The sequence below is a fragment of the Hemibagrus wyckioides genome, linkage group LG07 (genome assembly GCF_019097595.1).
Source record: "Hemibagrus wyckioides isolate EC202008001 linkage group LG07, SWU_Hwy_1.0, whole genome shotgun sequence".
NCBI classification, from domain to species: Eukaryota; Metazoa; Chordata; class Actinopteri; order Siluriformes; family Bagridae; genus Hemibagrus; species Hemibagrus wyckioides.
Window position 1 is genome coordinate 23769588 of NC_080716.1, and position 25517 is coordinate 23795104.

General features: G+C 37.8%; 10 non-coding genes and 4 pseudogenes across 10 annotated transcripts; 4 read left to right on the top strand and 10 right to left on the bottom strand.

The window, feature by feature from the left end:
* Positions 1-1732: 1732 nt before the first annotated feature.
* LOC131356918 (small nucleolar RNA U3) lies at positions 1733-1949 on the bottom strand. Its single transcript, XR_009205162.1, has one exon. It is a non-coding gene; the product is annotated as a small nucleolar RNA U3 (small nucleolar RNA).
* Positions 1950-2735: 786 nt separating this feature from the next.
* On the bottom strand, positions 2736-2949 carry LOC131357030 (small nucleolar RNA U3). Its single transcript, XR_009205221.1, has one exon. It is a non-coding gene; the product is annotated as a small nucleolar RNA U3 (small nucleolar RNA).
* A 1518-nt stretch (positions 2950-4467) lies between these two features.
* Positions 4468-4681, bottom strand: LOC131356901 (small nucleolar RNA U3). The gene has a single exon (XR_009205146.1). It is a non-coding gene; the product is annotated as a small nucleolar RNA U3 (small nucleolar RNA).
* A 1458-nt stretch (positions 4682-6139) lies between these two features.
* On the top strand, positions 6140-7607 carry LOC131356263 (uncharacterized; annotated as a pseudogene).
* A 411-nt stretch (positions 7608-8018) lies between these two features.
* LOC131356908 (small nucleolar RNA U3) lies at positions 8019-8223 on the top strand. Its single transcript, XR_009205153.1, has one exon. It is a non-coding gene; the product is annotated as a small nucleolar RNA U3 (small nucleolar RNA).
* Positions 8224-8701: 478 nt separating this feature from the next.
* Positions 8702-8865, bottom strand: LOC131356963 (small nucleolar RNA U3; annotated as a pseudogene).
* A 223-nt stretch (positions 8866-9088) lies between these two features.
* LOC131357031 (small nucleolar RNA U3) lies at positions 9089-9301 on the bottom strand. The gene has a single exon (XR_009205222.1). It is a non-coding gene; the product is annotated as a small nucleolar RNA U3 (small nucleolar RNA).
* A 548-nt stretch (positions 9302-9849) lies between these two features.
* LOC131356936 (small nucleolar RNA U3) lies at positions 9850-10046 on the bottom strand (annotated as a pseudogene).
* Positions 10047-14184: 4138 nt separating this feature from the next.
* Positions 14185-14401, bottom strand: LOC131356922 (small nucleolar RNA U3). The gene has a single exon (XR_009205166.1). It is a non-coding gene; the product is annotated as a small nucleolar RNA U3 (small nucleolar RNA).
* Positions 14402-15188: 787 nt separating this feature from the next.
* LOC131357049 (small nucleolar RNA U3) lies at positions 15189-15401 on the bottom strand. Its single transcript, XR_009205240.1, has one exon. It is a non-coding gene; the product is annotated as a small nucleolar RNA U3 (small nucleolar RNA).
* A 1360-nt stretch (positions 15402-16761) lies between these two features.
* Positions 16762-16975, bottom strand: LOC131356926 (small nucleolar RNA U3). Its single transcript, XR_009205170.1, has one exon. It is a non-coding gene; the product is annotated as a small nucleolar RNA U3 (small nucleolar RNA).
* Positions 16976-17977: 1002 nt separating this feature from the next.
* LOC131357042 (small nucleolar RNA U3) lies at positions 17978-18191 on the top strand. The gene has a single exon (XR_009205233.1). It is a non-coding gene; the product is annotated as a small nucleolar RNA U3 (small nucleolar RNA).
* Positions 18192-19020: 829 nt separating this feature from the next.
* Positions 19021-19231, bottom strand: LOC131356934 (small nucleolar RNA U3). The gene has a single exon (XR_009205178.1). It is a non-coding gene; the product is annotated as a small nucleolar RNA U3 (small nucleolar RNA).
* A 287-nt stretch (positions 19232-19518) lies between these two features.
* LOC131356975 (small nucleolar RNA U3) lies at positions 19519-19712 on the top strand (annotated as a pseudogene).
* The last annotated feature ends 5805 nt before the right edge of the window (positions 19713-25517 follow it).

Below are 25517 nucleotides of genomic sequence, written 5' to 3' on the forward strand. Positions count from 1 at the left end.
GGCTAATCAACTGATCTTGGCTTTCAGTGGACTCAGGTGTGGCTTCTGCTTGGTTGGAGTAAAAACCAGCACCCACGCCGGCCCTTTGCGGATAAGATTGGACACCCCTGATCTAGATCTACAAACTGATAATGGTCAGTCAAATAAGACCTGAGCCAGGAGAGGGCTGTTCTTTAACACCAACAACATGTTCTAGCCTATCAAGGAGAATAGTGTGGTCAATGGTGTCAAAAGCTGCACTAAGATCAAGTAGCACCAGTATGGAGACACAACCCTGATCAGAAGCCAGTAACAGGTCATTTACCACTTTAACCAGTGCTGTCTCTGTGCTATGATGAGGCCTAAATCCTGACTGATACATTTCATAAATGTTATTTCTATGCAGGTATGAACATAACTGCTGTGCTACTGCCTTTTCTAGGATCTTGGAGATAAAGGGCAGGTTTGATATCGGTCTATAGTTAGACAGCTGACAGGGGTCGAGGTCAAGTTTTTTAATCAGTGGTTTGATAATTGCTAGCTTAAAAGATTTAGGCACATAGCCAGTGCTTAGGGAAGAATTAATGATTTTTAGAATGATTAATTCTTCCCTTGATTAATGATTAATTAATGGTAATATCTGTTTAAGGAAAGACGTGGGTAAAGGATCTAGTATGCAGGTTGAAAGTTTTGAAGAGGAAATTAGTGAAATTAGATCAGGCTCTTGAAGTGAAGTAAAGCATTCGAAGCTCTGATGAGAAATATTTATATGAGTTATCTATCAAATAATTTGGTTTTAATTTAATATCCTGGATATTTTACCTGATAGTGTCAATTTTTTTATTGAAAAAGTTCATGAAGTCATTGCTGCTGCATATAGATGGTGTGTGCTTTTCTACAGTGGTTTTCCTGAAGACAGTAGATGTTTCTCTTCACATAGAGCACTTTGAAAAGAACACCTTGAAGTCATTTAAAATGAAAGTGAAATTCTTTATTTTACTGTTGACATTTTCTCTATTATATGTAGTATGTTAGTTGAGGTGCTTGGCTGCCTGAGGAAATGGAGACCGTATTTTCAGGGATCATTTCTATAGAAACTGGTGAGAAAATGTGATTTGAAAGTGTTACATCTCCCTAATCCCAATGAAGAGCTGTGATGTACTCTTCTGAACATGACATGAAGTTAATGAGATAACTTAAATAATTAGAGAGATCATTAAGTTGAAAAAATAAAAAATAAAAGAAGCAGTTTTTCTCATATTTCTGCTTTATATTATATAATTTGGAGAATAATACAGCAGGAGTTTATCAGGTGATGTGTAAATTTTGTTACTTTCTAACAGCAGCTACAAATATCTGTGTTTTGAAAGTGTTTGAACTTTGATACTCATTATCTTATGAATATTTCTGCCTAAATTATTTTAATTTGTATTTACAAATTAGTCTGTTTCTGTATAAATCTATGGTGTATATTTTTTAAAAACCTCAAACATGTAATTTTTATAGCTTACATATTTAAAAGATAAGATAATTTCTGCTTTCATTTATGATTCTTTTAAGCTTGTTTTTTTTAATACTTTTTTAGGATATTTTTTTTTACTTTGAGTCACATCATCCATAGCCATACTCAATCAATAAAGTTTTTTAATAAGCATAAGGTTAAATTAAAAGCTTTGTTCCTTAAAAGGAGAATAAACTCTCTACCTATAAAATAAATGAAAATCTACAGCTTTCTTTCAACTGGATGACACTAATCACTCAGATCATGTACTCTTCTTCTCATGCTTCATAAGAAACAGAGAACATTCATCAATAACTCAAGCCTGTGATAAAAATCATTAACTTGAATCTGATTCACACGCAGAAGAATACATCACAGCTCTTCATCGTGATTAGGGAGACGTATCACTTAAAAATCACATTTCCTAGTCAGTCACTATAGAAATGATCTAGAGTGGGAGTGTTTTCAGACTGTTTAAATTCACTTCTCATGATTTTTTTGTGCTTCTGTGTGTGTGTTTTTGTTTTATTTTTTGTTAAAAGATAAAGTATTATTATTTTACATATTATTTTAGTCTTGCTTTTTTCTGACATTTTCTCTATTATATATCTGTGTTAGTTGAAGTGTTCGATTGTCTGAGAAGATGAAATGTTTGTTCATACATTATCTAATAGAATCATTTTTTCCTGAAGTATCCCAATAGTTTTTTTTTTTGTTTTTTTCTTTGTATATATTTTCATTGAAGTGTTTAATTGCCTGAAGAAATATAAGGGCTATACTTTCAGGTATTATTTCTATAGTAACTTATTGGGAAGAGCTGTGATGTACCCTTCTGAGCCTCACTCAGGTTTAAGATAATGAGTCTCTCGTGTTTGAGTCACTGACTTTTATGAAACATGATAGAAAGAGTACATGATCAGAGTGATTAGTGTCACTGAGGTAAAACAAAGATCCATGAATTTTGCTTTGTGGGTTTGGCCTATTTAAGATTATGGCGTAAACATCGTATGAGTTCATCATTTGTAAATCTTTTAAGCTTGTTTTTTTTTTTTTTTTACTTTGAGTAACGTCATCCATAACCATACTCAATCAATATAGCATTGTAAACAACATAAGGATAAATTAAACACCTTGTCCTTTAAGAACAATAAAGCTCAAAAGAAAAACAAACAAATTTATCAGAATAAACCTTCTGAATAAAAAAAATAAACACACAATTGAAAAGTTAGACCCCTCTTTCAACTGTATTACACTAATCACTCAGATCATGTACCCTTCCAACCATGTTTCATAAGAAACAGAGAATGTTCATCAATGACTCAAGCCTGTGATAGAAATCAGTAGCTGGAATCTGATTCACACTCAGAAGAATACATCACAGCTCTTCATCGTGATTAGGGAGATGTATCACTTTCAAATCACATCTCCTAGTCAATCACTATAGAAATGATCCCTGAAAGTATAGTCTTAACTTTTCACTTCCTCAGACAGTCGATCACTTCAACTAACACACAGATCCTGAAGACGGTAGATGTTTCTCTTCACATAGAGCAATTTGAAAAGAACACCTTGAAGTCATCTCAATGACTTCTCAAACTCAGTCAACCACATATGTTGACTTCATACAATGTTAAAATTGAAATTCATTGAAATTAATGCTCAAAAACAAGGATAGGCAATCACAATTCTTGGTCTTGCTTTTAACTCAATGACACTAATCACTCTGATCATGTACTCTTCCTCTCATATTCCTTGCTAGATGACGCCGCTAGCTTGTGCAGTGCCATTAGATTCAAGATTCAAGAAGCTTTATTGTCATTTCAACCACATATAGCTGACGCAGTACATGTAGTGAAATGAAACAACGTTTCTCCAGGACCTGGTGCTACATAAACATACAACAACAAAGAGTTCAACACAAAACAACACCACAGAGCTAGGACAGAAGTTTGTCTTAGCCACGGAAAGTGCACAGTGGGCAGCTAGGTGCAAACAGAGCATAGACAAGACAGTGCAAAAAGACAATAAATACAAGAAAGAGAACACAAAAGAACACAGGACACTTAGCGCCGAAAAAGAAAGAAAAGAACATGTGTAATGGAATGTAAGTGAAATAAAATAAGATACAGTGAAATGATGTAAAAAAGTATTGTGCAAAAATATTGTGCAAAAAAAACACAGCAGCGGTTGAGGTAGTGCAAATAGAAATAAACATAAATATGACTATAGCAGCAGATGACAGGTAGAGGTAGTGCAATAAGTAACAAACAATATAAATTGTGTGTGCATGTCCACACAGTCAAGAGAGAGAGTGTGTGTATCTGTGTGTGAGAAAGACAGAGAGTTGATATACAGTTCAGTCCTGAGTGAGAGAGAGAGTGTGTGTGTGTGTGTGTGTGTGTGTGTGTGTGTGTGTGTGTGTGTGTGTGTGTGTGTGTGTGTGTGTGTGTGTGTGTGTGTGTGTGTGTGTGTGTGTGTGTGTGTGTGTGTGTGTGTGTGTGTGTGTGTGTGTGTGTGTGTGTGTGTGTGTGTGTGTGTGTGTGTGTGTGTGTGTGTGTGTGAGAGAGAGAGAGTGTAGAACAGTTCAGTCCTGGGTGTTGAGGACAACAATTCATACATGAAATTACTATTTAAAAATGCAGCATTTTACAGATTTTTAATAGTTTTTAAGGCCATCAGACTACAAATAAACATTAATAGTTTTGGGGAGATGAAAAATGTAAAAAAATTAGCTATTGATTTCTTTCTTTGTAATATTGAAAATTGCCTCTAGCCATACTATCTAGCCATTGCATATAGATCAACATAGCTTTGTAATTGAAATCAGGTTAAATTAGAAGTTTTGGTTTTTAAGAACGTATAAATAGAACCTAAAAGAAACAAAAGCTTAAAAAAATCACAAGCAAAACTATCTGAACAAAAACTTTACATCAAAGAACAAAAACATAACTCAACAGTAAAAACTCTTTTTTAACTCAATTTTACTAATCACTCTGATCATGTACTCTTCCTCTCATGCTTCATAAGAAACAGATAACATTCATCAACAACTCAAGCCTGGGACAGAACTCATCAGCTGGAATCTGATTCACATTCAGAAGAATACATCACAGCTCTTCATCGTGATTAGGGAGATGTAGCACTTTCAAATAATGTTTTCTAATCAGTCACATTAGAAATGATCTCTGAAAGTACAGTCTTAACTTGTCACTTCCTCAGACAGTCGATCACTTCAACTGACACAGAGATCCTGAAGACGGTAGATGTAAAAATACTTTATCTGTTAAATATGTGAGCTATAAAATGACGTGTTTGATGTTTCTTAAAAATATATACCATAGATTTATACAGAAACAGACTAAATTGAGTGGACTTTAGTACAAAGCAGGAGAGGATTCACCATCCCCTCACTATCAGTGGGACCCCAGTGGAGAGAGTGGACAGTTTCCAGTACATAGGTGTTCAAATAACGCAGGATTGTCATGGTCTTGTCACATCAACACCCTGGTGAAGAAGGCCCAGCAGCATCTTTACCATCTCAGACACCTAAAGGACTTTAAACTGCCCTCAAAGGTGCTAAAAAAAAAAAAAAAAATCATACCTGCACCTCTGAGAGCATCCTGATGGGAAGCATCACAGCTTAGTTTGGAAACAGCACCAAGCAGGACAGGTAAGCTCTCCAGAGGGTGGTGTGATCAGCTGAGTGTACTCTCTTCACTGAGCATCTGGGTCTGGGTTTCTGAGTCATTGATGACTGTTCTTCGTTTCTTATGAAACGTGAGAGGAAGCATACGTGAACAGAGTGATTTGTTTTATTAAACTGCAAGAGAGATTGAAGTTTCCAATTGACTGTCTTGTGTTCTGAAATAGAGTGTTTGTTCAGATAGTGTTTAATTTAAGGAGGGTATGCAAGACAGAAATTTGAAATTGAAAGACACTGAATAAGAAAATTAAATGATTTGTTAACATTTATATGTGACTACTTGGAAAGACAAGTTGGCGACCGAGAAAGAACGGTGACAGCTAGGAGAGACGGCTGACGTTTGGGAAAAACCAAAGTCGGAGTGTGGAGGCTTGGCCCGCTGAAGCACAACCTCTGTGAGGAGGAACCCACTGCTAATCGCTATGGAAAGGTATATTACAAGATACCCCCGGGGTGGAGCGAGAGTGGGGGAGGATGATCGGCCCACAGGACAAAACTGTGTTATGACCACTCATGATGGACAACTGACCATGGAACAGTGAAGTGATTTATCTTGGGTCTGTGGATGTGGGAGGATATGTAAAAATGAGAGGGGTCTGAAGATACATCAGTCAAAGATGAAGTACTTGCAACCTGAGCATAATGTACAACGCACAGGGAAACCTGGTGAGATGGAGGAGAGGCCGGGGCAGGAGGCAAACCACAGTCCTCAGAATCTCCAGGTGCGTGATGAAGATGGGAGCAGGAACAGCATCGTTGATGTGGCAGAGGACATGAAGCACCAGACAGAGGGGGAGGGTGTACAGGATATTAGACATCCTGGACAGGATGCATGTGTAAGAATAGTCCGAAAGGAAGCATTGAACTGGCCGGCTGCGGTGGAAAGGAAGGAGTGGGAGAGGTTTGATCATGATGTGGATGAGGTGCTGGGAACAGCCTTGGCAGGAGATGTGGGGAAGAAGCTCAAGGCCATGGCTTCCATTATTTGGAGTATAGGTGCTGATCGCTTTGGAAAGAAAGAGACGAAGGGTAGAACATATGTCCAGACAAAGGAAAACAGACGTGAAGGAGATAGCAATCCGTAGGGGGGATTTGCGGAGGCTGAGAAAGGCGTATCGCAAAGCAACAGCGGATGAGAAACCAGCACTCACAGAAACGCGTGACAACTTGAGAGAACGCGTAAAGACCTTGCGAAAAGCCGAATGTCACCGCAGGGATAGGAAGCGAAGAATGAAGGAGCGGACGGATTTCCTTCAAATATATGCCAAAACTTCTGGGTAATGTAGGATCAGGGTAGCTAAAAGCAACAAAGGAGGAGGTGGAGGAGCACCCTCGTCAGGTCCACAGCGATCCTAGAAGAAAGGACAGTTTAGAGGAGATGCAGGAACTCATTAAACCAACAGAACCAGCTATCCCCTTTAGAGATGAGGAACCGAGCTGGCAAGAGATGAATACCTTTCTCAGGAAGGCCAGAGCAAAATCAGCCCCAGGTCCGAATGGCATTCCGTACAAGGTGTATAAATATTGTAAAAGGCTCAGGACACGTCTATGGAAGCTACTGAGAGTGGCATGGAAGAAGGACTTCCTTGCTGGCTAGTCGCTGAGGGAAGAAAATTCAACAGGGATCAAGCAATTCCGTACCATCTCACTCCTAAACGTTGAAGGAAAGCTTTTTCTTGTGATTCTAGCAAAGAGGCTGACGTCCTTTATGATGGACAACAGGTACATGGATACATCTGTCCAAAAGCGGGGAGTTCCAGCAGTAGCAGGCTGTCTTGAGCACACCAGTATAATCACTAAGATCATTGAAGAGAAGAAGAACCGTGGTGACCCGGCAGTCCTGTGGCTGGACTTAACAAATGCCTATGGGACGATACCCCATAAGTTGGTGGATCTGATGTTGAAGACCTATCATGTTCCAGAGCGTTTCCAGAAGCTTGTGCAGTGCTACTAGGTGCATTTCACCTGTGGAGACTTCACCACCGATTGGCAGAGGCTAGAAGTGGGCATTGTCACTGTCTGTACGATTTCAGTGATCTTGTTTTCGGCAGCAATGAACCTTCTTGTTAAGTCAGCAGAGAAGTTGAGGCAGGGTGCAGTGTTGGCTAGCGGCATCCAGCAGGTACCTATAAGAGCCTTACCATCATGACAAAATCAGTACCTGAAGGCAGATGGATTTTGGAGGACCTGGTTAAGCACACTGATTGGACTAGGATGGAGTTTAAACCAGAGAAGTCCAGAAGCTTGGTGTTGAGAAAGGGCCATATCCAGGACCGGTTCCGCTTCAGGATTAAAGATACCATCATCCCAACAGTTCGGGAGAGACCAGTGAAGAGCTTGGGGAAGTGGTACAGGGCAGACCTCAATGATAAGCAGAGTGTGAGGGAGATGATTATCCAAGTAGACACCTGGATCATCTTATGAATCTTTACTTCTGCATAAATTATTGTGACTGATTTCTCTAGAGCACACAATAAGTTGAGAACGTGTGTATGTACGTGTGTAAATTCACGCATATCTGCATAAATTTATGGAATGTTGTTTTAAAAATATCAAAAGCGTAATTTTATAGTTCACATATTTAGAGAAGTTGTATTTTCAGTGTTCAAATTCACTTTTGCTACGATGTTCCTTATCTTATGAATTTTTCTGCGCCTCTGTGTAATTTTTTGTTTTGTTTTGTCTTTTGTTAAAAGATAAAGTTTTTTTTTTGCTTTGATTTTAAATGACTTCAAGGTGTTCTTTTCAAAGTTCTCCATGTGAAGAGAAACATCGACCGTCTTCAGGATCTGTGTGTTAGTTGAAGTGATCGACTGTCTGAGGAAGTGAAAAGTTACGACTATACTTTCAGAGATCATTTCTATAGTGACTGATTAGGAAATGTGATTTGAAAGTGATCTGTCTCTCTAATCCCGATGAAGAACTGTGATGTATTCTTCTGAGCGCAAATCAGATACAAGCTAATGATTTTTGTCACAGGCTTGAGTCATTGATGAATGTTCTCTGTTTCCTGAGAAGTAGAGTACATGATCAGAGTGATTAGTGTTGTCAACTAACAACAGTAAATAACTAGGATTTCTAGGAACACACATACATTAGAAAAAATATCAGGAAAAAAAGCTACTCTAAATTAAAAACTTTGTTCCTGAAGAACACACAAAAAAAAACTAAAAAGGCACAAGCTCAAAAGAATCACAAAGGAAACTACACACTATATGAATAAGCCCTAAATACAAATTAACACAAATTCAATTTTTCTTTCAGCTTGAATATACAAATGATCATGTACTCCTCCTCTCCTGCTTCCTAAGAAAAAAAGAGAACATTCATCCATGACTCAAGCCTGTGACAGAAATCATTAGCTTGAAAGTGCACAAAAAATATGGATAAAAATATGTGAGCTTAAAAGCATCATAAATGATGAACTCACACGATGTCTAAACCATAAGCTCAAATAGGTAAAACACACATAGAACAAATCTTTTGGATCTTTCTTTTACCTCAATGACACTAATCACTCTAATCATGTACGCTTCCTTTCACATTTAATAAGAAACAGAAAACATTCATCAATGACTCAAGCCCATGACAGAAACCATTAGCTAAAATGCATGCTCAGAAGAATACATCACACCCCTTCCTAATCAGTTACTAGAGAAATGATTTCTGAAAGTTGAGTCCTTATATTTCTCCAGGCATTTAAGCACTTTAAGATACATACACAGAAAAACAATACAGAGAAACAGCTATTTTTAAGCTAGTTAAAAAAAAAACAACCTTTATCTTGGAAAAAAGAAAAGAAAAATAACACCGCAAAAATAACTGATAAAAACACAATGCAAAACCTTTAATAAAGCAAATACATACACAGCAAAAAACAAGGATCATGAAACCTAATTACACTAATCACTCTGATCATGTACTCTTCCTCTCATTTTTCATAAGAAACAGAGAATGTTCATCAATGACTCAAGCCTGTGATAGAAATCAGTAGCTTGAATCTGATTCACACTCAGAAGAATACATCACAGCTCTTCATCGTGATTAGGGAGACATATCACTTTCAAATCATGTTTCTAATCAGTCACTATAGAAATGATTCCTGAAAGTACAGTCTTAACTTTACACTTCCTCAGACAGTCGATCACTTCAACTAACACACAGATCCTGAAGACGGTAGATGTTTCTCTTCACATAGAGCACTTTGAAAAGAACACCTTGAAGTCATTTAAAATGAAAGCAGAAAATACTTTATCTTTTAACAACAAACAAAACACACAGAGGCACAAAAAACTCATTAAAGGTGAATTTGAACACTGTAAAAATAACTATAAAATGACATTTTGGATTAAAAAAAAACTATAAATATATACGGAAACAGACTAATTTGTAAATACTAATGCATGAATTTACACACGTACATACACAAGTTCCCATTTTATTGTGTGCTCTATAGAAATCAGTCACAGTAATTTAAGCAGAAGTAAAGATTCATAAGAAGATGAGTGTCGAAGATACTTTCAAAACATGGATATTTTTAGCTGCTGTTAAAAGGAAACAAAATTTACACATCACCTCATAAACTCCTGCTGTGTTATTCTCCATATATAAAGCAGAAAACCCGAGAAACACTGCTTCATAAATATTTTATTTTTTCAACTTAATGATCTCTCTAATCATGTACTCTTCCTCTCATGTTCTATAAAAATCAATGACACAAACACGAGAGACTCATTAACTTAAACCTGAGTCATGTTCAGAAGAGTACATCACAGCTCTTCATTGGGATTAGGGAGATGTAACACTTTCAAATCACATTTTCTCATCAGTCACTATAGAAATGATCCCTGAAAGTATAGTCTTAACTTTTCACTTCCTCAGACAGTCGATCACTTCAACTAACACACAGATTCAAGCTAATGGTTTCATAGGCTTGAGTCATTGATGAATGTTCTCTGTTTCTTATGAAGCATAAGAGAAAGAGTACATGATCTGAGTGATTAGTATAATCCAGTTAAAAGAAAAACTAAAAGCTTTAGTTGCCTTGTTTATGTTTTGAGCCTAAGTTTATTGATCATGTGCAGTCAGTATACGTGGTTGTTTTGAGTTGGAGGTGGTTTTAGTTTTTATGTAAATTATTTTAGTGTGTTTTTTTTTTTCTGATGTTTTCTTTATTAAATTCAGTTCATTTTATTTGTATAGTGCCTTTTACAATGGATGTTGTCTCAAAGCAGCTTTACAAAGGAAGATAAACAGAGAAAGGAATAAATAAACAAACTAACTGGAAATAAAAATAAATCATTAAATTAAATTATGAAACTATTTTATCCCTAATGAGCAAGCCTGTGGCGACGTTGGCAAGGAAAAACTCAATGGGAAGATATGAGAAAGAAACCTTGAGACGAACCAGGCTCAGAAGGGAACCCATCCTCATTTGGGACACACTAAACAGTAAATAATGTAACTGTAACTGATTAATGTCCTTTCTACAACAGCAATCAATAGCCCATGAGGAACTATTAGGTCTGTAGTTTCTGAGGTCATTATAGACACTAGTTCCTTGCTGTTACAAGGTGACAGATGTAATGGCAGATCTGTGACGGTGTGAAAATCCCCAAGTGGCTCTGTCCACAGCTGTCTCCTGGGTGGAACACCGAACATAATCGTGGTATGCATAGAGATGTCACCATCTAGATCAGGGGTGTCCAATCTTATCCGCAAAGGGCCGGTGTGGGTGCAGGCTTTCATTCCAACCAAGCAGAAGCTACACCTGATTCCAACTGGCTAATCAACTGATCTTGGCTTTCAGTGGACTCAGGTGTGGCTTCTGCTTGGTTGGAGTAAAAACCAGCACCCACGCCGGCCCTTTGCGGATAAGATTGGACACCCCTGATCTAGATCTACAAACTGATAATGGTCAGTCAAATAAGACCTGAGCCAGGAGAGGGCTGTTCTTTAACACCAACAACATGTTCTAGCCTATCAAGGAGAATAGTGTGGTCAATGGTGTCAAAAGCTGCACTAAGATCAAGTAGCACCAGTATGGAGACACAACCCTGATCAGAAACCAGTAACAGGTCATTTACCACTTTAACCAGTGCTGTCTCTGTGCTATGATGAGGCCTAAATCCTGACTGATACATAAATTTCATAAATGTTATTTCTATGCAGGTGTGAACATAACTGCTGTGCTACTGCCTTTTCTAGGATCTTGGAGATAAAGGGCAGGTTTGATATCGGTCTATAGTTAGACAGCTGACAGGGGTCTGTCGGAACTCAGAGCCCCCTCCGAGTGGACATATCACAGGGTGGAATTTTGTTTGTATCTATTACTCTTAGCTTTCCCAATAACCTCCACAATCTATAAAACTTAGCCGAAATAAAAGAGATCTCGGTCAACAGATGAGAAGAAGCAGGTTTCTTTATTCAGTCATGCAGTCAACAACATGCATATCTGAAGAGAGCAGCTGGTCTCAAAAACCCCGAAAAAGTCCCCTCTACTTATACCCCAGGCGCCCCGGGGCGCCTCCTTTTCTCTAATTTAAATATTTCCAGCAATTTCCCATTATATTCAGTGTATGGCTACTTTAGTCCCTCCTTCCTTAGTTTACATACGTTTTCCCAGTTCCCATTATTTTCGCATTTGTCCCGATACCGCCCCTAAATTGATACCATCCTCCTCTCGATGACGTCAATTTTCCTCCTCACCAGTTCCCCTTATTTTTAGGCTAAGTCAACCATTTTTATAAAAATTGGCACTTACTTATAGGCGCCTTCCTCCTGCCTTAGTACACGCTCTCTTTTGCTGACTACATAGTCATACAATATGCACTTCACTCATCTTCACTCATTTCCCATTATTTTTTTCCTAGCTCAGTCAGCCCGCCGCGCTATCTTCCGGAGAAGTCCCAGGGGTGCTCTGCGACGCTATCGCCAGTATCAGCTATCCTGTTTGGCCATTGAACTTACTGGTTTCCTGGAGCACCTATCTGAATCCTCTATTCCTGAGTCTCCTTACCTCGCTCACCATATCGTGAGAGATACCGTCTGTCTTGATCAGAGCACCCAATTTCACCCCACAACCTGTGATCAGTCTACTCAGACCTTCTACTGGCATTGGACACGCACCACCTCTCAAGGCGTCCAGACTGAGGATTTCCCTGTTGAGATTTCCTCTAATGATTCTTCCTCTGACTCTTCTTCATTTCCTAATTCCCCTGACATTCCCCAACTTTCTCCTGAATTTGTGCCTATGCCTTACAGTGTTCATGATATTCCTCAGTCTTCTCCTGACTATTCGCCCCCAACTTCTCCCACTGATTACTCTCCAACTTCTCCTCAGGATCCCGAGATTCCGTCTTCTACAACTGACCCTCCGGTCCCACTGATCCCATTGGATAGGCTGGCTGACTGAGTTGTAACTCCTAATGTTTCAATAAATCTCTCCTCTTTTTCTGTTACTTCAGTCCCGGTGTGGTTATTACACTAGCATGCTGCCATTAATAATTCTGCATGTTTATTATGAAGACTATGAGGCTATATCTGATTATTATAGCTATTTTTAATCAGAGTTAACTACTTACTACGTAATAAATGGCTAAATTATTCTTAATAGATACACACTACTCTTTAGGCAGAATATTGCCAAGTCAGAGCTTAGAGCATTGAGTACATTAGCACTTAAGCTACTTTTAAGGCTAGGTATATAATTCAAAGCTGGGTATATTATATTTTCTCCGACAGGTCAAGGTCAAGTTTTTTAATCAGTGGTTTGATAATTGCTAGCTTAAAAGATTTAGGCACATAGCCAGTGCTTAGGGAAGAATTAATGATTTTTAGAATGATTAATTCTTCCCTTGATTAATGATTAATTAATGGTAATATCTGTTTAAGGAAAGACGTGGGTAAAGGATCTAGTATGCAGGTTGAAAGTTTTGAAGAGGAAATTAGTGAAATTAGATCAGGCTCTTGAAGTGGAGTAAAGCATTCGAAGCTCTGATGAGAAATATTTATATGAGTTATCTATCAAATAATTTGGTTTTAATTTAATATCCTGGATATTTTACCTGATATTGTCAATTTTCTTATTGAAAAAGTTCATAAAGTCATTGCTGCTGCATATAGATGGTGTGTGCTTTTCTACAGTGGTTTTCCTGAAGACGGTAGATGTTTCTCTTCACATAGAGCACTTTGAAAAGAACACCTTGAAGTCATTTAAAATGAAAGTGAAATTCTTTATTTTAGTGTTGACGTTTTCTCTATTATATGTAGTATGTTAGTTGAGGTGCTTGGCTGCCTGAGGAAATGGAGACCGTATTTTCAGGGATCATTTCTATAGAAACTGATGAGAAAATGTGATTTGAAAGTGTAACATCTCCCTAATCCCAATGAAGAGCTGTGATGTACTCTTCTGAACATGACTCAGGTTTAAGTTAATGAGATAACTTAAATAATTAGAGAGATCATTAAGTTGAAAAAATAAAAAATAAAAGAAGCAGTTTTTCTCATTTTTCTGCTTTATATTATATAATTTGGAGAATAATACAGCAGGAGTTTATCAGGTGATGTGTAAATTTTGTTACTTTCTAACAGCAGCTACAAATATCTGTGTTTTGAAAGTGTTTGAACTTTGATACTCATTATCTTATGAATATTTCTGCCTAAATTATTTTAATTTGTATTTACAAATTAGTCTGTTTCTGTATAAATCTATGGTGTATATTTTTTAAAAACCTCAAACATGTAATTTTTATAGCTTACATATTTAAAAGATAAGATAATTTCTGCTTTCATTTATGATTCTTTTAAGCTTGTTTTTTTTAATACTTTTTTAGGATATTTTTTTTACTTTGAGTCACATCATCCATAGCCATACTCAATCAATAAAGTTTTTTAATAAGCATAAGGTTAAATTAAAAGCTTTGTTCCTTAAAAGGAGAATAAACTCTCTACCTATAAAATAAATGAAAATCTATAGCTTTCTTTCAACTGGATGACACTAATCACTCAGATCATGTACTCTTCTTCTCATGCTTCATAAGAAACAGAGAACATTCATCAATAACTCAAGCCTGTGATAAAAATCATTAACTTGAATCTGATTCACACGCAGAAGAATACATCACAGCTCTTCATCGTGATTAGGGAGACGTATCACTTAAAAATCACGTTTCCTAGTCAGTCACTATAGAAATGATCTAGAGTGGGAGTGTTTTCAGACTGTTTAAATTCACTTCTCATGATTTTTTTGTGCTTCTGTGTGTGTGTTTTTGTTTTATTTTTTGTTAAAAGATAAAGTATTATTATTTTACATATTATTTTAGTCTTGCTTTTTTCTGACATTTTCTCTATTATATATCTGTGTTAGTTGAAGTGTTCGATTGTCTGAGAAGATGAAATGTTTGTTCATACATTATCTAATAGAATCATTTTTTCCTGAAGTATCCCAATAGTTTTTTTTTTGTTTTTTTCTTTGTATATATTTTCATTGAAGTGTTTAATTGCCTGAAGAAATATAAGGGCTATACTTTCAGGTATTATTTCTATAGTAACTTATTGGGAAGAGCTGTGATGTACCCTTCTGAGCCTCACTCAGGTTTAAGATAATGAGTCTCTCGTGTTTGAGTCACTGACTTTTATGAAACATGATAGAAAGAGTACATGATCAGAGTGATTAGTATCACTGAGGTAAAACAAAGATCCATGAATTTTGCTTTGTGGGTTTGGCCTATTTAAGATTATGGCGTAAACATCGTATGAGTTCATCATTTGTAAATCTTTTAAGCTTGTTTTTTTTTTTTTTTTTTACTTTGAGTAACGTCATCCATAACCATACTCAATCAATATAGCATTGTAAACAACATAAGGATAAATTAAACACCTTGTCCTTTAAGAACAATAAAGCTCAAAAGAAAAACAAACAAATTTATCAGAATAAACCTTCTGAATAAAAAAAATAAACACACAATTGAAAAGTTAGACCCCTCTTTCAACTGTATTACACTAATCACTCAGATCATGTACCCTTCCAACCATGTTTCATAAGAAACAGAGAATGTTCATCAATGACTCAAGCCTGTGATAGAAATCAGTAGCTTGAATCTGATTCACACTCAGAAGAATACATCACAGCTCTTCATCGTGATCAGGGAGATGTATCACTTTCAAATCACGTTTCTAGTCAGTCATTATAGAAATGATCCCTGAAAGTATAGTCTTAACTTTTCACTTCCTCAGACAGTCGATCACTTCAACTAACACACAGATCCTGAAGACGGTAGATGTTTCTCTTCACATAGAGCAATTTGAAAAGAACACCTTGAAGTCATCTCAATGACTTCTCAAACTCAGTCAACCACATATGTTGACTTCATACAATGTTAAAATTGAAATTCATTGAAATTAATGCTCAAAAACAAGGATAGGCAATCACAATTCTTGGTCTTGCTTTTAACTCAATGACACTAATCACTCTGATCATGTACTCTTCCTCTCATATTCCTTGCTAGATGACGCCACTAGCTTGTGCAGTGCCATTAGATTCAAGATTCAAGAAGCTTTATTGTCATTTCAACCACATATAGCTGACGCAGTACATGTAGTGAAATGAAACAACGTTTCTCCAGGACCTGGTGCTACATAAACATACAACAACAAAGAGTTCAACACAAAACAACACCACAGAGCTAGGACAGAAGTTTGTCTTAGCCACGGAAAGTGCACAGTGTGCAGCTAGGTGCAAACAGAGCATAGACAAGACAGTGCAAAAAGACAATAAATACAAGAAAGACAACACAAAAGAACACAGGACACTTAGCGCCGAAAAAGAAAGAAAAGAACATGTGTAATGGAATGTAAGTGAAATAAAATAAGATACAGTGAAATGATGTAAAAAAGTATTGTGCAAAAATATTGTGCAAAAAAAACACAGCAGCGGTTGAGGTAGTGCAAATAGAAATAAACATAAATATGACTATAGCAGCAGATGACAGGTAGAGGTAGTGCAATAAGTAACAAACAATATAAATTGTGTGTGTGCATGTCCACACAGTCAAGAGAGAGAGTGTGTGTATCTGTGTGTGAGAAAGACAGAGAGTTGATATACAGTTCAGTCCTGAGTGAGAGTGAGAGTGTGTGTGTGTGTGTGTGTGTGAGAGAGAGTGTAGAACAGTTCAGTCCTGGGTGTTGAGGACAACAATTCATACATGAAATAACTATTTAAAAATGCAGCATTTTACAGATTTTTAATAGTTTTTAAGGCCATCAGACTACAAATAAACATTAATAGTTTTGGGGAGATGAAAAATGTAAAAAAATTAGCTATTTATTTCTTTCTTTGTAATATTGAAAATTGCCTCTAGCCATACTATCTAGCCATTGCATATAGATCAACATAGCTTTGTAATTGAAATCAGGTTAAATTAGAAGTTTTGGTTTTTAAGAACGTATAAATAGAAGCTAAAAGAAGCAAAAGCTCAAAAGAATCACAAGCAAAACTATCTGAACAAAAACATCTTTTACATCAAAGAAAAAAAACATAATTCAACAGTAAAAACTCTTTTTTAACTCAATTTTACTAATCACTCTGATCATGTACTCTTCTTCTCCTGCTTCATAAGAAACAGACAACATTCATCAACAACTCAAGGCTGTGACAAAAATCATTAACTTGAATCTGATTCACACTCAGAAGAATACATCACAGCTCTTCATCGTGATTAGAAAAACGTATCACTTAAAAATCACATTTTCTAGTCAGTCACTCTGGAAAAGATCACTGAAAATATAGTCTTAACTTTTCACTTCCTCAGACAGTCGATCACTTCAACTAACACACAGATCCTGAAGACGGTAGATGTTTCTCTTCACATAGAGCACTTTGAAAAGAACACCTTGGAGTCATTTAAAATGAAAGCAGAAAATACTTTATCTTTTAATAAAAAACCAAAAAACAACAAAATACACAGAAGCACAGAAAAAGTCATAAGATTAGGAACATCGCAGTAAGTGAATTTAAACACTCTGAAAATACAACTTCTCTTCTAAATATGTGAACTATAAAATTACATTTTTGATTTTTTGATTTGTTTTATTTTTTACAAAAAGTACCATGAATTTATACAGAAACAGACAAAATATTAAATACTTATGAGTGAATTTACACACGCACATACACAGTCACAGTGCATTATTTTTTGTGCGGTTAACAATATTATTATTTAACATGTTCTTGTATGTAAAAAAAATTTTTTTAAATAAAATTAAAAGTTATCGACCAAAGTTGGCCAATATGCCTAGCAACCTCTGCATCCCCCATAATGACGCCCCTGCTCTAGTTTCATTTGTGATTCTTTTGAGCTCGTGCCTATTTTTAGGTTCTTTTTTTTGTGTTTTTTAGGATAATTTTTTAGTTTTGATTTTTTTTTCCTGATATTTTTTTCCAGTGTATGTGTCGTTTTTGTTACTTTCTAACAGCAGATAAAAATATCCATGTTTTGAAAGTGTTTGAATTTTGATACTCATTATCTTATGAATCTCTATTTCTGCCTAAATTATTTTAATTTGTATTTACAAATTAGTCTGTTTCTGTATGAATCTATGGTGTATATTTTTTTAAAAACCTCAAACATGTAATTTTATAGCTTACATATTTAAAAGATAAAATAATTTTTGTTTTTATTTTAAATGACTTCAAGGTGTTCTTTTCAAAGCGCTCTATGTGAAGAGAAACATCTACCGTCTTCAGGATCTGTGTGTTAGTTGAAGTGATGGACTGTCTGAGGAAGTGAAAAGTTAAGACTATACTTTCAGGGATCATTTCTATAGTGACTGACTAGGAAATGTGATGTGAAAGGGATACGTCTCCCTAATCACGATGAAGAGGTGTGATGTATTCTTCTGAGTGTGAATCAGATTCAAGTTAATGATTTTTATCACAGGCTTGAGTCATTGATGAATGTTCTCTGTTTCTTCTAAAGCATGAGAGGAAGAGTACATGATCAGAGTGATTAGTATTAGTGAGTTAAAAGAGAGCTAAAGTTATTATGTTTTTGTTAAGCCTTAATTTTATCTTTAGTTTTATGTGGTTGTTGTGAGTTTGAGATTTTGTTGGTTTCTGTGTGGACTTAAGGGATGAAGTTATTTTTTTATTTATATAATTTTAGTCTTGTTTTTTTCTGATATTTTCTGTTATATATTTGTGATAGCTGAAGTGTTGGATTGTCTGGGAAGATGAAATGTCTCAGACAGTGTAGTAGCCTCAAGCTTTCAGCAGCAATGTGGATTAATATAATTGGCAGACTCGCTGCAAATTCAAACCAGAGAACCAATCAAAATCATCAGAATAGCACCGCTTTAACAAATACTAGCAACAAATTAATATTATTTAACATATCCTAGTTTTTTTTAAAGAAAACGTTCAGATGTAACTCTATTTGGAATCTTTAACATTTTCATAAGTAACTGTAATTTAATTACATATATTTTCTCAGTAACTGTAATGAATTACAGCTCCATTTTTTTGTAATTAAATTATGTAATGCTGTTACATGTAACTAGTTACTCCCCAATACTGATTATAAATAATTTCTTAATCAGCTACTATAGAAATGATCCATGAAAGTATAGTCCTTACATTTCATTTTCTCCAGCAGTCAATGATTTCAACTAACACACACACCCCGGAAAAAAACAGCAAAAAAAAAAATTAATTCAAAATAAATAAAATAACATCCTTAAAAAACACAAAAAAAGAACCATACATAAAATAAAACAAAACACTACCTGAGAAAACACAAAAGGTTCACTTGAAAAATTTAATGTCTCTTTTATCACAGTGACACTAACCACATACTCTTCAGCACATGCATCATAATAAACAGAAAATGTTCATTAATGATTCAAGCCTCTAACAGAAATCAGTAGCTTGAATCTGATTCACGCTCAGAAGAATACATCACAGCTCTTCATCGTGATTAAGGAGACGTAGCACTTTCAAATCACATTTCCTAATCAATCACTACAGAAATGATCCAAGAAAGTATAGTCTTAACTTTTCACTTCCTCAGACAGTCGATCACTTCAACTAACACACAGATCCTGAAGATGGTAGATGTTTCTCTTCACATAGAGCACTTTGAAAAGAACACCTTGAAGTCATTTAAAATCAAAGCAAAAAATCTTTACTTTATCTTTTAACAAAAAACAAAACCAAAAATGACACAGAAGCACAGAGAAATTCATAAGATAAGGAACATCATAGTAAGTGAATTTAAACACTCTGAAAATACAACTCCTACTCTAAAAATGTGAACTAGAAAATTACGTTTGATTTTTTTTTTTTTTACAAAAAATCTTTTCTATAGTACCTGATGAGAAAATGTGATTTGAAAGTGTTACATCTCCCTAATCCCAATGAAGAGCTGTGATGGACTCTTCTGAACATGACTCAGGTTTAAGTTAATGAGTCTCTCGTGTTTGTGTCATTGATTTTTATAGAACATGAGAAGAAGAGTACATGATTAGAGAGATCATTAAGTTGAAAAAATAAAAAATTTATGAAGCAGTGTTTCTCGGGTTTTCTGCTTTATATATGGAGAATAACACAGCAGGAGTTTATGAGGTGATGTGTAAATTTTGTTTCCTTTTAACAGCAGCTAAAAATATCCATGTTTTGAAAGTATCTTCGACACTCATCTTCTTATGAATCTTTACTTCTGCTTAAATTACTGTGACTGATTTCTATAGTTGGTGGTTTTAGTTTTTATGTAAATTATTTTAGTGTGTTTTTTTTTTTCTGATGTTTTCTTTATTAAATTCAGTTCATTTTATTTGTATAGTGCCTTTTACAATGGATGTTGTCTCAAAGCAGCTTTACAAAGGAAGATAAACAGAGAAAGGAATAAATAAACAAACAAACTGGAAATAAAAATAAATCATTAAATTAAATTATGAAACTATTTTATCCCTAATGAGCAAGCCTGTGGCGACGTTGGCAAGGAAAAACTCCATGGGAAGATATGAGAAAGAAACCTTGAGACGAACCAGGCTCAGAAGGGAACCCATCCTCATTTGGGACACCCTAAACAGTAAATAATGTAACTGTAACTGATTAATGTCCTTTCTACAACAGCAATCAATGGCCCATGAGGAACTATTAGGTCTGTAGTTTCTGAGGTCATTATAGACACTAGTTCCTTGCTGTCACAAGGTGACAGATGTAATGGCAGATCTGTGACGGTGTGAAAATCCCCAAGTGGCTCTGTCCACAGCTGTCTCCTGGGTGGAACACCGAACATAATCGTGGTATGCATAGAGATGTCACCATCTAGATCAGGGGTGTCCAATCTTATCCGCAAAGGGCCGGTGTGGGTGCAGGCTTTCATTCCAACCAAGCAGAAGCTACACCTGATTCCAACTGGCTAATCAACTGATCTTGGCTTTCAGTGGACTCAGGTGTGGCTTCTGCTTGGTTGGAGTAAAAACCAGCACCCACGCCGGCCCTTTGCGGATAAGATTGGACACCCCTGATCTAGATCTACAAACTGATAATGGTCAGTCAAATAAGACCTGAGCCAGGAGAGGGCTGTTCTTTAACACCAACAACATGTTCTAGCCTATCAAGGAGAATAGTGTGGTCAATGGTGTCAAAAGCTGCACTAAGATCAAGTAGCACCAGTATGGAGACACAACCCTGATCAGAAGCCAGTAACAGGTCATTTACCACTTTAACCAGTGCTGTCTCTGTGCTATGATGAGGCCTAAATCCTGACTGATACATTTCATAAATGTTATTTCTATGCAGGTATGAACATAACTGCTGTGCTACTGCCTTTTCTAGGATCTTGGAGATAAAGGGCAGGTTTGATATCGGTCTATAGTTAGACAGCTGACAGGGGTCTGTCGGAACTCAGAGCCCCCTCCGAGTGGACATATCACAGGGTGGAATTTTGTTTGTATCTATTACTCTTAGCTTTCCCAATAACCTCCACAATCTATAAAACTTAGCCGAAATAAAAGAGATCTCGGTCAACAGATGAGAAGAAGCAGGTTTCTTTATTCAGTCATGCAGTCAACAACATGCATATCTGAAGAGAGCAGCTGGTCTCAAAAACCCCAAAAAAGTCCCCTCTACTTATACCCCAGGCGCCCCGGGGCACCTCCTTTTCTCTAATTTAAATATTTCCAGCAATTTCCCATTATATTCAGTGTATGGCTACTTTAGTCCCTCCTTCCTTAGTTTACATACGTTTTCCCAGTTCCCATTATTTTCGCATTTGTCGACGTCAATTTTCCTCCTCACCAGTTCCCCTTATTTTTAGGCTGTCAACCATTTTTATAAAAATTGGCGCTTACTTATAGGCGCCTTCCTCCTGCCTTAGTACACGCTCTCTTTTGCTGACTACATAGTCATACAATATGCACTTCACTCATCTTCACTCATTTCCCATTATTTTTTTCCTAGCTCAGTCAGCCCGCCGCGCTATCTTCCGGAGAAGTCCCAGGGGTGCTCTGCGACGCTATCGCCAGTATCAGCTATCCTGTTTGGCCATTGAACTTACTGGTTTCCTGGAGCACCTATCTGAATCCTCTATTCCTGAGTCTCCTTACCTCGCTCACCATATCGTGAGAGATACCGTCTGTCTTGATCAGAGCACCCAATTTCACCCCACAACCTGTGATCAGTCTACTCAGACCTTCTACTGGCATTGGACACGCACCACCTCTCAAGGCGTCCAGACTGAGGATTTCCCTGTTGAGATTTCCTCTAATGATTCTTCCTCTGACTCTTCTTCATTTCCTAATTCCCCTGACATTCCCCAACTTTCTCCTGAATTTGTGCCTATGCCTTACAGTGTTCATGATATTCCTCAGTCTTCTCCTGACTATTCGCCCCCAACTTCTCCCACTGATTACTCTCCAACTTCTCCTCAGGATCCCGAGATTCCGTCTTCTACAACTGACCCTCCGGTCCCACTGATCCCATTGGATAGGCTGGCTGACTGAGTTGTAACTCCTAATGTTTCAATAAATCTCTCCTCTTTTTCTGTTCCTTCAGTCCCAGTGTGGTTATTACACTAGCATGCTGCCATTAATAATTCTGCATGTTTATTATGAAGACTATGAGGCTATATCTGATTATTATAGCTATTTTTAATCAGAGTTAACTACTTACTACGTAATAAATGGCTAAATTATTCTTAATAGATACACACTACTCTTTAGGCAGAATATTGCCAAGTCAGAGCTTAGAGCATTGAGTACATTAGCACTTAAGCTACTTTTAAGGCTAGGTATATAATTCAAAGCTGGGTATATTATATTTTCTCCGACATCACTCCCCCCTTTGAGACTCTTGAGTCTCACAATCAGCTTGTACACGTCTTAGTTCCACTACTCTGTGTTCTTATCCCCCATAGTATGTACATCATCTTCTTGCGACACTTCACACATGGTATTCATGCACAATGTCCTTTTAGATGAGGCACAATTTCTTCTGACCCAGGCACTTTGCGTGCCGTAGAGGGTACGATGGAGCCCCCGGGAGAGGTTCCCAGCACTTCACCAGGTAGCTCATCACTACACGGTCCAATGTGTCACGTGGACACTATCTATGTCGGGTAGACATCAAAACTGTCAAGTAGACATCAGAAACATCTATGACCATGAAAATTCTAAGTTCCACATTATTAGATTCTTTTCTGTATTTCTAACGCATCAAGTACGCTTTTATATCACTGTTCTAACATCCTCCACCTAGTTAACCCCTATTCTATTGTCCTTTTCCACATTATATTATTCTGTCTAATTTTCTTACTATACCCGATGTATGCAATACATTCTTTTTGTTTTTCTATATAATCCATATAATCCATATACCCCACATCACTCCCCCTATATACTCACTATGCTTCTTCTCAAGGTGAACCAGGAGTGGGCGAAAAACCCTCAAGAGCCATTTATAAGGGAAAATTCCCACTCTGCCCGCAATTTGTCGTTTGCGCGACAGCCTGTTTCGCCAGGATCACCGCACACATACAGACATACATTCATGACATTTTGCACACAGAGAACACACAATTCATCAGGTCCAGTCAGCACTTACGCTGTCACCGATCAGTTCCACCACCAATAATGGTGTTTGTATAACGCCGAAATCCACTTTGGCAAGGGCGCGCGTATGCGCGAGCGTGCCCGCAGCGCATCCCAAATGTCGGTGTGCATTTTCATGCCAGTACCTAGTCCTTTGCAGGCCACCACTTCCGAGTCTTTATCCTTCCATGCATAAAAGAAGTGAGGCATGGGCTTGAGGTTGTCCAAGCGTCTGCGTTGTCCTTTGGAATGCGAGGTCCACAGAAAGTAGCCACAGAAATGCACAGTCACTACTTGCACCATAGTAGACTGGACAACATTACGCGTGATGAGGAATCCATGCGCCCGGAGACTCCCGTACACAGAAGCCAAAGATATGGGACGCCGAAGCAAATATGTGTCCACGATTAGAGACAGGTTGCAGGGAAGTTCACAACGTGTCGAGTACTTCTCGACCAACCACTTATCTTCCTCATAGTAGAAGTCGGCCTGTGTGAGCAGCCGCTCGATGGGACGTGCCGCTTCCATGCTGACGGTCCACTCCGGGTCCGTACAACATGCGTGGAAGACCTTCCACCGTGCCTGTGGATCCCGAGACTCATGCAGGGCTTCTAAGGCCGCCATCATATTACAGCAGGCCACACACTGGAGATTCTGCCATTCCAAATAGCCTTGCCCTCGTGAATCAAGTTTCAGTTGCCCGCACGGAAGAGATGTTCGGTTAGGGCGATGGTATATACATATTCTCCAGCAGGGGACAATCAGCCTCCTGCCTTTGTTTTCCATCTTCTCCATTGTCCTCCGCTGTGCCCATAAAGACGGGGTCGCTCATGTCCTGCATGTAGAGCTGCATATATTGTCCGAAAAGAGAGTGCACAATCTTGTCCAACAGGGCACGTAAACATGGTATTCCACAACAAGCGATGAGAGCAACTACCAATAACACTATTAAAATGGTTGTCCCGATGCGCGTGAGTCCGGCCAACCAATCAGAGGAAAACAGCCAGTCAAGCCAGTCTGGGTCTGAGGAAGCATTATTAGAGACCATTTCGTCCCGAGCCGCCTTCATCTGTGATAGCAGCGTGTCCAGTGGGCCTGCAGGGCCCGTATGCAATGGAATAATGGTACAACAATCAGATCCTATCATGTCACATACTCCCTGATCGGGTCCGCGCATCATGTCTATGGCAAAGCGATTCTGTACAGTCATAAGGGTCGTTGCATGGAGCTGTTCTGATACCAATTTTAATGCCTCAATGGTATGATTAATAAACCGTTGCTGGTTATACCAAATGTAATTAACCCATGCCGTGTTCCGATGTACCTGTACTGCTGGAAGCAAGATGTTCCAAGCTGTAGACGAGCCTCTTCGGAGGGCTAAATGTTCGCTAGGAACTCCAACTGGTATCCCTTCCCAATTTATATAAATATTCGTGTCCGGACCCCATTTTGGGAGTATTGAGGAGTTTGTGACCTGTAAGTACTTTTTTCGATATGAGCCTGGAAGACCAGTACGGGTAAAAATGCTTCTAGCTACTGTATTTGTGAGTTCACGCTTGGGGCGGCGTAAATGTGCAGGTTCAAACATGGATGCGAGGTATGAGTCATTAAGGGCGATTACCGAGAGTCGTCCTTCCAGTACCACTGGGGCACATAGCCCATGCCATAATCTGGGTAGAATTTGTAGGACTTCCGTACCTCCACAATACCAAAAGATGTCTGCAACGGGTAATGTTCCCAGACGCAGGCTTGGGATCTTCAGTTGGACCACCATATCGGGTTCACAGCCGTACTCTGACACATTACAGGTTGGCATTACATTAACTATAGGGTGTGCTGCCTCCATTATTTTATCACACGATGCTTTTGGTAGATCCCCTACATATTCCGTACCTCTAGAACGGACGCACAGTGGAAACATTTCAAGAGGATGAGAACGTACGCGTATACTATCAGTAGCCTGTGTGGCAACGGGATGAAAAGTGCAGGAGGAACTTAATTTACGCATCCAGTCTGCACCGTGAGTTCTGGCTACAGAGCCCAGCAGACATACTGCAGGGCACAAATAGCTTTCATTATATGGGGGATTAGCACATTCTTGGATTCCCCTCGTGGGCATCACAAGCAGGGGGCTATGCAGGCGGTTATGGCACACCATACATGTGCTGTTGGTTACAGTCTTGCGTGCTGCATCATGTAGCCATTGGCGGTACAGGTTCTGTGGAGATTCAGCGCTGTTTGTAC